Source organism: Parus major, chromosome 5 (genome assembly GCF_001522545.3).
Source record: "Parus major isolate Abel chromosome 5, Parus_major1.1, whole genome shotgun sequence".
NCBI classification, from domain to species: Eukaryota; Metazoa; Chordata; class Aves; order Passeriformes; family Paridae; genus Parus; species Parus major.
In genome coordinates, this window is record NC_031774.1 from 38,105,766 (window position 1) to 38,116,080 (window position 10,315).

Genomic DNA, 10,315 nt, shown 5'->3' on the forward strand with positions numbered 1-10,315 from the left:
ATAAGACTTAAACAACATAACAAATAATATCCCACCATCTGAAAATACTCATGTATCTGACCAGTTAAAAGAGAAAGAGGAACAAATAACGAAATGAAAAATCATGAATGTTGATATCCAATGGTTATAGTTATGGGAATAAGGAAATGCCTGTTTTGTGCTGTTTTGGTTTTTTTTTTTTTTTCTATAGTGTAACAAAAGAGTTTTTAACTAGGTAAATCATTACCCATAATAAACAACAAGTTTAGTTTTGCTAATATGGTTAGATGTATGTATGCTGTTTTCAGAACTCCAGCTGGCAGGATGCCCACACTTCAGCATGTGATTGACCAAGTGTGTCTTACTTTATGTAGGAATAAATGAACATGATACTTATAATTTTATTCAAGAGCAGCCATGTAGGTATTTATTTCAGATATAGTTTGTTTTATTTATGTTATGACATACTGAAACATAAATGTAAATGCTTCTGTCATGTATTTCAATCAGTGTTTCTGTTCTTGTTCAATTACTGGATATATTTTTTGAAAATCTTGCTTGGTTAATTTTGTTTTTTAAAGGGTGTTTTGTTTTGAAGTAGCCACAGTACTATGGCATGGAAGAAACAGTACCAGAAGAGATGGGAGTATGATTATGCAGAGATAAACACAAGTATTTAGATAGCACCCACTTTGTAGAATCTCATCCAAGTTCCAAAAATGGTGTTTCAGGGTATATACAGATTTTTGCAGGAAGCAAAGAAAGCAAACTAAGGCAGTGAGTGCAGTTAATCTAAATAAACTAGTGTACGAAATAATGCTTGATAGGAGGTGCATCTGTGTATGAATTCTAGAATTATTTCTTTGTTAAAGTTTCCCCAGTAACTTAATGGACCAAAATGTGCCTCCCTTGCCCCAACAATATCTGCTGCTTGAATCAAAGGTATTTCCACTCTCCAGGAGTCTTGTTTCTCCAAAACCTGCAGTGAGTTATTTTTGAGAATATCTGCTTTACTGGTAAAAAACAGTATCTATATATTGGACAATAGATTCAGAGCTGATCAGCTCTTTGTAATATTCATCTTAATATACTACTCCAGTTCCTCTGCAAACTGACTTTCCCGTGCAGAAAGTAGATTTGGTTTGATACCTTTAATTTTGAGTGATGGAGAGTGAAGGAATGCTACCTTTCTTTTGTGCATATCAACATATTTTCAAATTGTTTGCTATCTTCTGCTTTACCTGCAAAAACTATTCATTTCATTGTCTCTGTCTCTACAGCAGTTCTGCAGAAAAGTATCTGTTCTAGATGTCTTCCTTGGCTGACAGCTCTGAAGAATCAAATGTTCAAAATAGACTGGCTTATTTAAACTCCTCCCCAGGGAGCAGTTCCACACTGTTATCCAGCTTGCAGTTCCTAGAGCATAAATTAATTCAAGCTGCATTCACTGCTCATTTTTTTGAGCTGTATTAACATGGGCAGTGAGAAATTGTTGGGTGTGTGGCAGCATTTTCACAGATATACAGAAGCACTGGCCACTTACTCCATTGCAGGACAAACCTAACCTGTGTATAGCAAAAATGATGCTTGCCCTGGAAAAGGATGACCAGAGACCCTAAGAGAGTCTATAGTTTTACACTGAAATGTGAGAATGTGAGTATCACCTGGGAACACCCTAAAATCACAAGGTCTAAAAAATAGGATAGTCAACCCTGGCCTATGGGAATGTAGAAGGTCTGGATTTAGTAAAATGTTAGGACTTCTCAGGGGAAGAAGCTGTTCAGTATTTTGAAGAGTGGTTCATCATTCCAGCAGCTGGTCTAAGCTTCTGCTACTGCTTCAGGTACTTCAAGAGTGAATTTGAAAACTGTTGAGTAGTTTAAAGAGACTGACAACATGAAAATTATTTAGATCACCACACAGCTTCCATCACCTGGGTTCAGTTCTCTGTGCAGCTACAGATGAGACAAGGTAAGAATCAAATTTAATTCATTCCTCCTCCATCCCTTTCTAGCCAATAAGGCAGCTGCCTAAGTATTTCTGCTGTGCATGTAGTTTTAAGTTTACTCCATTTTATGTGTTAAGGTGGGATGATTGAGAGGGAATCCAACATCTGAACTTTCCTTCAGTCCCTCCTAAAGAGAAAAACCCCTCTCTTCCATCCAAACACTTTCATAGCTCATCAGTTGACTTTGCCATTACCCATTGAACAAACCATTTTCTCCTTTTCAGGATCTGTGAATATTTGCCTCAAAATCCATCCATTCCCAGAAATCCTTTAAATCTTTCCTATTATCCTTAGAGGTAGCTGTAACTTCAGCCTCTGCAGACAACTCTCCCTGCCCTTTCAGGGCCATTTCTTTTTGTTGCTGTGATGTGAAGTTTTTTCTTGTGATTAAGTGGGATGTCCACCAGAGCTGAGACTTCAGCTGTGAAACCTGGGGTCTACAAACACTTCATCTAAGTATTAACTATCAAGCTGTTGTCAGGAAAACAAAAGAGCTGGACTGGAATGGCCAACTGGAAACCTGCTGTATTAACTGAAAGACAACAGAGAGTAGAGATATGATACATCTTTGATATGATCAAATATAATCAAAACTAAAGCAAGCAAAGGCCCAATCCCAGAAAAGACTTTGTCAGGTGTTTAGCTGTAATTTCTCTGTTTATTCCTTACAGCCTTATTCAAAGCCAGAAACGTCTCTGACCTTGTTCCTTTAATAATAGCCATGTGTGATAGACTTCCAAAAGTAACTCATGTAATTTCTCTTGGGCTATATAATAAAATGGCATATACGTGGAAATATTACAGTGATGTTATACTGAAAATAAATCTGTGAATCATTATCACTCAAAATGACTAAGTGATTTTCTCATTGTATTTGTCTTCTTATTATAAATATGTTTTAAAATAAAAGACCTTCACCTTGTTTTCAGCTTTTCATTTATATCTATTTTGAAGATTATATTATATATATTATATTACATTACATGATATGATATGATATGATATAATATGATATTATATTATTAAATACCAATGTTCTTAAATGGGGAGAGGATAAAAAAAAAGACGAAGCCCAAAGAGGAAGAAAATGTTAACTATTTCTGCTGGCATGGCACTGGCAAATACAGATATCTTACAATCATAATGGAGATTAGTAGAGCTGGGTGTGCATATTTGTTATGGATCAAAGATAGGATATAGTGATTAGAAGAATGACAATGCTTTCAACACTCACAAAGGGATTGAATATGTGATTTATAATACTAATTCCACAAAACCTTTCCATGGCTGCTTACTGCACAAGGGATTCAATATAGATTGATCACTGGGAAAAAAAAAATAGTATTTCCTTCAGCTCAGCTGGATGCAACTAACAAAAAGTCTTTTCAGTATTGACACTGTCTGATTTAAGAAATAACCCCTCTGACGTTTACTCTACTCTTCTGCTATAGATTACTGTCCCCACAGTATAACTTTCAGGGAACTTTTTGTGCTATATTCCCAATGCCCATAATTCACAGTTCAGTATTTTAACTTATAATTAATCCATTTAATCTGATTATTTATGGCCATTATATATATATATATATATATCTACCTGGCAGAAATGTTAAAGAGGTTGATGCCCTGGAAAGGAAACAGTAGCCTGACGATACATACCTCTGAATTTCTATTTATTATCAGGCAGAAGCACAGATTCAGTTATGAATTTACCACTGGTTCTACTAGGGGACTTTAGACAGTCATTCAGTCTCTCATTGTTCTGATTTCTAAAATGGAATAATGATACTTGGACATCATGGCAAGAAAGTATTTGTAAATATGTTCTTATCCTTTCTAGAACTATTGCACCAGGGAATAGTTTTGAGCAGGTGTACTGCCATTCTGAGGCAGACTAGATCAGTGCTTTGGCTGTAGCACAGCAGAAGGGAGAACGTACAACCCTCCAGCAGGGCTGGGGAGCCTCTGGACTGTGACATGTGCAAAGATTTTCACAGCCAGCTGGAAAAGGATACCAAGGTGAGGCTTAGAACTTAGTGTCAAACTAGCTATGAGCCATGGAGCTAGCAAAGTAGTTTTGCTCCTGCTTTCCTTCTTCCTTTAGAAGAAAACAGTAACTACTCATCTTTCCAAGGAGTCTCTGTAGTATTTTCTTGAGAGCCCATAGCAGGCTGTAGGTATTTCATATGCACCATGCTGCCCTGATTTCTGGTTGCCTAGATGAAGGTGGCTATTGGAAGCATGATAAACTCCAATTACCTCCTGGTGTGTGTGGGGCACTATGTTCATCTCGCTCTATCGTGTGCTTGGATAATGGAAGTGATGTGCACAGGGAGTGGGACTTCCTACATGATGTGGGCTCAGACCATTTCAGAGATGAGGAGTTGCATTTTTTAATTTCTCCAAGCAACTGAACAATTTTTTAATGATTGCTTTTCTTCCTAAGAAGAAAAAAAGCTTCCTTATAACATTAATAGACTAATAACTTAGATAACACATTTTATGTGACATTAGAAAGCTCAGTGATCTGGTGAGGTCTAATTATAAAAAATAATAATGTGTACCCAGGGACTGAACTTGCAGAAGGTTTTCCAAATCTAGATCCATTTGCTAACTATAAAGATTCATCTACTGATTAAATTTTGGACTTTGCAATCTTCAGAGATAGGGCTTAACCTGTTTAACTGAATACTTAATGTTAATAAAAACCCCCACCCTCAGGCTTCAAGCACCGCTGGGATCATTAAGGGATGATAATAATAATACCTGGGGAAAGGGGGGAAAAAGCTTTCCCTGTTTTCCTGTGTATCAGAGATGAGAATCTCTGCAGCTCTCATCTCTGGAGCTCAAGCTAAAGGATCTAGAGGATATATTAGCAACAATTTCTCCAGAAATAGCTGCTATGCATCATATGTGGCTTAGTAGGGGAAAAAATACAGCATTTGGGACTTGACATCAGATCCCCTTGGGTGTTTACTTGCTTTGCTTACAAGACAGAGAATGTTAACACAGGACATTGAAGGCTTGAACCTTTCTCACAATCTAGCTGCATTCCCCGGGAACCAGGCCCTGCTCCTCTGCAGGCAGAATTGACAGCCAACAGATACAGTAAGATAACACAGCATACTCATTTGCCATTTTATCACCACTATTAACCTAAAGAGGAAACTTGTGTCTAAGGTTTTTTCCTTCCTCCTAAGGCTTTTTTTTTTTTTTTCTTTAATGCAAATCCTTCTTGTCATTCAGCAGGTTCTTACTGGAACTTCCTGATGCAAATACCTCTTCACATGCAGGGCTTTTTCTTCCACGTCCCACTGTGACTCCTGCAGAGAGGAACTGTTCTAGGTAAACGAAATCATTGAAGCTTTACTTACTGTTTAACTAGTTTGAAATGAATCTGTTCTCTAGGCTTACATCTGCATTAAACTGCTAATAGGATTCATCTTCAATGTGGCAATCGAACACTTCATTCCCGTTCTGAACTGCTTTAATGGCCTGGACTGCTAACAGGAATCCTTCAACACAGAACACCTATTTGATATTCTACCTACTGCTTCTCCAGCTACTCTGGGATTCTTGCTAGAGAGAGAGAAGCAAATTAGGCACCAAATAGAGAGGCTTTCTAGGGCGTATTAGAGGGCTTTAATCAGTTATCTTGCTATCAGAAGAGAAAATTTGCTATTAATTGGCATGTAATGACTGGCTAATGACATTTTCATCTTTAACAGGTTTTCAGTTGCATTATCAAACTAAAAGTTGGCCATCTATCATAGAATAAATTGCATTCTTTGCAAGAAAGACGCTGGCTACCCCTTAAACTCCAAGAATACCATTAGTCAGGAGAAAAAAACTTGAGGAGATAATAGGAGATATTTGATTGTTAGACCAGTGGAGATTTTCAATCAGTTTAATGCCATATTTGAATCCAATATCTGCCGTTAGTCCCTACAGTTCCTTGTTATCACATGGGTGTTGGAGATTCCAAAGTTGAAAAAGGAAAAAAAAAGGCTTCATTTTTACTCACCATAAGAGACTTAAGTGGATTACAAGCATAATTCTGTGAACTCTTACAATCCAGAAATTGATCTAAATTCCAGCACTTTACATTCATATTAAACCACACTTTCCCCCCCTTACTACTATAATCTGCTTTGCTTTGTGTGTGTTCTAGACCATCAGCCTCCCTGGGAACCTGGACAATGTGACCTTGAAGGTTTGTGCCGTGGTTATGACCATCTTGATAGATTCAGTTCGACTTTCCATATTTTCTTTAATTTATAAGTAATTTTTTTATTTCTTTCCTGAAGTTTGATGATTTTTGGCATGTGTTATCTTCCCTGTATTTTTTGGACACTGAAACACTATTTTTTTTTCTTTTTTTTTTTTTTTTCTTTTTTTTGGTCCACTTATAGCTCATACTTCTCATGTGAAAAGAACTACTGTTAAAATTTAACTTTCACCAGACAGCTCTTAAATATATTTGACATCTCTGTTCTCTGAAGGGTTGGCTAGTAAAACTGCTAGACATGGGGCCAGGATTCCTCTCAGGGAACTGGTTTCAGACTTTTTGCTCATTTAATACTGCCAAGTTGTTTGGTTTATGGACTCCGAGATGGAGTCTCTCCTGTTGCACACAACTGCTGAAAATAAAATCCCAATAACAGAAACTCTATTGACGATGATGAATGAACCACACACAGCTGGTTGGGGCTTTCGTCTGCAGGACTGACAATAACAAAAATTAATTTTGTAAGAAAACTGTGTCTATATTTGCACCCAGGAAGTGACTGGAAAGCATGGTGCACAAGTTCTCAGATTTGCCATTCATATGTTTGGTTTTCAGGGCAAAGCTTTAAAAGAAGCCATGGCTGACAGCAGAGCAAGGGTTGCTATACACAGGGGAGAAATGAGGCTAAAAAAGTACAAACCCATTGCCCATCCTGGGCCTTTCAGGATCCCACAGGTGAGCTGGAAGAAAAAGGTTTCTAATGACATTCCCAGATGAAGCTGATGTGTTTCAGCTCACTTAGGAGAGGAATGTCTCCCCAGTGCCCCACTCAGAAAATACTTCAAGCCCCGATGTCTCAGTGCAGCATGTTGGCAGGCCGTTCCTGCTGGGACAGAGCACTGGGTAGGGGTGGCAGCAGGCACTGCCTGCTCTCCCCCCGATTGGGAGTGCATTCTTGGCCTGCCAGGCCACCAGCGAGGAGGCCCAGAGGGACAGGCAGGACTGGGACTTGGAGGGGTGCAGTGGTCACTGGTTTTATTGTTTGTTTGTTTGTTTGTTTTTAGGTGGAAATTTCTTTGTGGTTTCTTTGAGAAAGTGTTGAGCTTTATTCTTTCCCATTTTCTTTTTTTTTCTGTTTGAGGTTTCCTTACAACTTGTACTCCCAAAATTAGAAATGATTCAGTTGTTTCCTGATGTTTCCTGGTGATACAGATAGGCATTACTGGTGTTTCATAAGGCTTGTTCGAAACAGTCTGGTTAACACCAATGGGACCCTTGGCAAAATAGAGCCCTTGCAAACTGGCACCTTTGTTTGCATGTAAAATGCGAATCCTCATTTCTGCTTGAGTTTACACTAACTGCATACAGTAAGGGAAAATTACTAGAAAACATCAGTACTCAGGACTGAATTATGTGGAAGCATTGAATATAATTAAGGAACATGAGACTATATGCAAGGAATCTCAGTGGGATAGTCTGAAGATCAAACAAGCAATAGTTACTGCTCTCAGAAACATGAGCATTTAGCCCTTATTGGAAGATTTAACATCAGATCAATTGCATAAGTTAAGAACATTATCCTCTCCAGAGGTCGAAGAGTCCACATGAGCCTGTCATGAATATAAATAAAAATATTCTTAATTAATTCATTGGGTGTTCTGAAGTTCACAGAAAGTAAGAGTGTCGTCTGAAGCAAGAGACATGAAAAAACAAACTCCTGACTCATGGTGATGTGAAGAAGAAATAAATCTACAGAAGAAAACACTGCTGACAAAAAATCAGGGAAATTGCTCTGGAAAAATCAACAGAAAAATAATGCAACTTTATAAATGAAAGTACAGTTGTAACTCTGCCAGTAATAGCATAATTTGCAGGTACCACTAAAAAAAAATTGTAGTGGTCAAACACCCAGCACCACCTTAGAAATCAAATTACTTTGGGTTTTATTTCCATGTTAATAGCTCCCATATCTCATCAGAAAAGACAAAAGTGAGTAAAATTAAGGATTGAGTGTGTATGCTACAGATGGATCTTCAGAATGTAAAAAGAGATAAAACTCAAGAAACAGGTACAGTCATTAAAGATAGCATTGAATTTAGCTCTTCGGATTCTGATATAAGTAAAAAGCATTTCAAGAAAAGCAAAAAACAACGAGGGATAATTATGGACAGCTGTAAGAAGAAACACAGAGTGATTTCAAAACCAAAGCAATTAGATTTAGATGTTGAATTGGGAAGAATTTTGGGAAAAGGAAGTAAACAGCCAAGTGTGAGGTCTGCTCAAGAAGAGTTGGAAGAGGAAAGGGATGTAACTAGACCAGACATTTCAAAAATATACGAGAAGAACTTCCAGCAGAGCAAATCTGAAGAGTCTACTTCAACCCAGTGCTGCCTGTGAAAGTGGTTGCAAGGTCTATTGATGAAATAATTGCTTCCCTGCAGTCTACTTCTCCATCTCCCTCAGTCCAGATGATCAAAGAACTCCTGGAGAGTGTTCTTGGCCAGAAATACAACGTAAAATGGAACTAGATGAACCAGAACAAGAGCAATATTTTTCTCTTGGGTAAATATTACTTTTATAAGAGTTGTATATTTTTTTTCCAGCTCCTACAATGTGTTACAACACAGAAGCCAGACAAAACAAATGGATAAAGACATTAATGTATCATAGAATATTCTTCACTCTTCTGCTAGATGTTTAATGTCCCTTAAAAATGAAAATGAGCCAATATCAAAATACATTGAAACATTACATCTTTTGTAGTGTCATTTTTATTATACTGCTTATACTCTAAAACATATTTTTCTTTATTCTCCTTTCCCTTCTTAAGCTGACATATACCAGTATGACAGATGAAAAATACATGCGTTTGGAATATCATTGGAAGTATTGCTTCTTTTAATTATTGTTTAGCTTGTGAAGTCTTCAAAAGACATTTTTTTTATTGTCATAGTTATGTAAATCATGTAAGCTGCTGTAAGAGAGTTCCTTCAGTAATCTTAGGCATCAGGTAGATGCTAGAGAAAACTTTCCTAGATTTTCACCAGAAGTTTGCCAATTTATTTGTTAACTAAACAGTTGACTTAGTATCAGATGGCTTTCTTGTCCTCTCTAGGCGAGGCTGACAGTTTTGTTTCAGTTCCAAGACAGCTAAAACATACAGAACTTTACATTCCCTAAATGTCAGATTGACTCTTTTTTGATTTAGTACAAAAACTAGAAGAGGAAAAAGCCCACCTGAACTAAGTTGATTTAAATGTGAAAGTCCATGAGCACCAGTAGTATCAAACTGCATTTCGAGTAGATTTATGTCCTCTGCTTTGATTTCCTTCTGAGACCTATTTTGTGTCGTTGAGGCATTTGCAGTGTCTCCACTTTCTGTACATTTTATGGTGTATTTCAATTGGCATTGAAATCAGAGAAGACTTTTCTCAGTGAGGCAGCATTGGGATGATGTCTCTTCATTGCTTGACTTGTATTTTAGGGACATAATAATTTGTGAGTTTGGTTGGAATTTGTCAGTTGAATTCAAAAATTCTTCAGACAGATGTGAAGAGGGTTAAAGAAATATTAGACCTGGAAAACTGTTGTTTAACTTACCAGAAATAATTAGAAGTGATTGGTAATGTGTGAAGAGTTGTGTGGTTTTCTTACTTTTTTAATACATTTGTCTTATGTTCTAGGTAAGATTTTGAAAGCTTGGCCTCTGCCAAGTCCTGATACGTGAAATGCTGATTTTTGTTGCTTGTAGTGTTAACTGCTGGGCTCAGAGCTTTGAGAAACTGACTTGGGATAATGTGGTATTTAGTTCTTTATTTCTAATATTTGAGCAATTTAGGTTAAAAATAAAATTAAAATTTGAACCTAGTAATGGCTTTCTATTCCAGTTTTCTGTTGTTTTTTTAGGTACAAACATATGGGCATTAGTGAGGATGAATGAGACCCTTGCTGATTACCTTTTATTTGAATTCAAAGGCCTTTGTAGCAGGTGTCTTTTGAAATGAATTGACCTTATAATTAGGTTGAAAACTTTAACAATTCATTGTTGTTATTGTTATTGTTATTATGCATAGATTATTTACTTTACACTGAGCTTCATA

The 10,315-nt window shown here is 37.1% G+C and overlaps 2 long non-coding RNA genes across 2 annotated transcripts in view; both read left to right on the plus strand.

The window, feature by feature from the left end:
• LOC107206185 overlaps positions 1-2,839 on the plus strand; it is a 4,076-nt gene extending 1,237 nt beyond the window's left edge. Inside the window, exon 2 of the long non-coding RNA XR_004497844.1 lies at positions 1,260-2,839. This is a non-coding gene — a long non-coding RNA (uncharacterized LOC107206185). The remainder of the gene's footprint in view (positions 1-1,259) is intronic.
• Positions 2,840-5,343: 2,504 nt separating this feature from the next.
• On the plus strand, positions 5,344-10,083 carry LOC117244536. Its single transcript, XR_004497845.1, has 2 exons — positions 5,344-6,200; positions 6,831-10,083. It is a non-coding gene; the product is annotated as an uncharacterized LOC117244536 (long non-coding RNA).
• The last annotated feature ends 232 nt before the right edge of the window (positions 10,084-10,315 follow it).